Raw genomic sequence first — 2,202 nt, forward strand, 5'->3', positions numbered from 1 at the left:
GTGGGGGCCGCTTCCTCCTTCGTTCCTGTGTGCTAGAAATTTTGGTAATGCATGCGAGAACAAAGGGAGGAGCGGTCATCACCGATGGTCGAAATAATGGTGTGAGGTTGTGTCCACCAACATACACAAACATATCGGTGTGAGAGAGTGTGCACCATATACACCATGAGACATTAGAGTTTTATAGGAAGCCTCGACAAACCGAAACTCAACCAATGCTGATTTTTCATATACACCACCATATCAGTGTGAGAGAGTGTGCACCAATAGTTGTCGTCGATTTTCAATCTTTGAATCATGAATACAGGAGATGACGTCTGACAACGAGGGGATCCCTCAGTGTGATTATTGTAGTGAAGATCGAGGTCTGTGCGATATGCCTCACGTGTGAAACGGCAGGTTCTTCACCATAAAGCTTGATGAGACCTTTGATGTTTTTATGATACACAATGATGACACTATTTTTTCTTCTTTGCGTCATGTTTCTTTGCTTCAACGTGTAATTTCTGTTTTTACAATTCAACTAGTGCATCCCTTGTCCTGCAAGACGGTATGTCTTGGAGAAGCTTGGTTTTCAAGAAATGGAGAATATGAAGATGAGGAGAGCTCACGTGAGGACTAAACATAGTTTCACATTTCTGTTTAAATTATACAATGTACTTAATCACTCACATTTTGGTTGCTCAAATTGGGAAGCTCTAGGCAAGGCATATGGATTTTACGAGGATACGAAAATAACCTTTGATGTTCGTCCTGAATATGGTATTGAAGGTAATATCGATATTTGGGTGGATGTCAATATGCTTCCAATTTTACCTCTATGTGAGTTTGACAACCATATTTGTTAACTAATTTGCATTGTTTATTTAGAAATATTTGATGTTCATCCCTACTTAACTTACTCAATTTTAATTGACAACTTATTTTTCTTCTTAAAAAAAACTCAAAAGACAATAGACATGATCTACTACAGTCGTGGCTCCAATCTAACTTGGTTGGAGAAAAATCATTTCATATCATTTGTTAATGATGTTGATGATTGTAAGAACAAACATGAAGATATTGGCGAAAGTTATTCTAAATACGTGCCATTAGTGCGCGACTTGAACCCTAATAATTTCCATTTAGATAGCATGGTAAGATTATTTTTTCCTATTGTGTCATTTAATTAGTCCATCTTTTGCATACATAATTTTTTCTTAAGCAAAACTAGATTGCGAACTATGTTATTATTATATTCTTCAACATATATACTCACCAGAGGTTGTGCGTGAACTGATGACTATAGAAGGTCGTCATTTGAATGTTATCAGGTTACGACCACGATGTACTATATGTTTTCTCTATGCATACTCACTTTCTAGAAGGGATGGAAGCCTGAAACTTAAAGGATTTGACAATTTAATGAAAACCCGTCGGCAACTACTTGACGGAGACGCGAAGGATTTGTGCATGCCACATGTTGGAGACAGGTGGATCTTTATTTAATTAAAAGCTTACTTTTTATGCTATTTTATCTAGTAAAGAATAGTAAGTTCTACCTGGGAGAGAATAATATGTTCTATCTAAGATAGATGACTTTTTTTGTTTATGACATTATGTACTAATGATTAGATGATCAAGATGAAGATAAATTGTTAGATGATTAAGATGACGATCAAGATGATGATAAGTTGTTAGATGATTGAAAGGATGATAAGTTCTTAGATGATTAAGAGGATGCTGAGTTATTAAATGATTAATAGGATGATAAGTTATATGACATAAATTAAATTAAATTGGATGGATGCAAGTGATAAAGTTGAATTAGAGGAAAATATGATGTTGTGATTCACAACATCATATTTTCCCTTTATAACCCAACTTGATCACTTGCACCCTACCTTTTGCCCCCTAAGCTCCATAGTTGTTCCAAGATCCATTTTAGCTCGATCTCTCTCCCTAGCCAAGAAAACTTGTTGATATTCTAGTGTTTGGTTGATAGGGCCTTGATCTACACTTCCACCAAGAGAAATGTGACCCCCCCCCCACGAATCCCTTGCGGATCTTGTTACTCTTGGGTGTTTGAGCACCCTAGACAGTTGAGGTCACCTCAATGCCATATTCCACTGTGGTGAAGCCTCATGGTCTGGTTGGGAGCCTCCAATTAAGTTGTGGAGATTGCCCCAACCTTTTTTTGTAATGGTTCGATCGCCGCCTTCA

Source organism: Hordeum vulgare, chromosome 7H (genome assembly GCF_904849725.1).
Source record: "Hordeum vulgare subsp. vulgare chromosome 7H, MorexV3_pseudomolecules_assembly, whole genome shotgun sequence".
Taxonomy (NCBI): Eukaryota; Viridiplantae; Streptophyta; class Magnoliopsida; order Poales; family Poaceae; genus Hordeum; species Hordeum vulgare.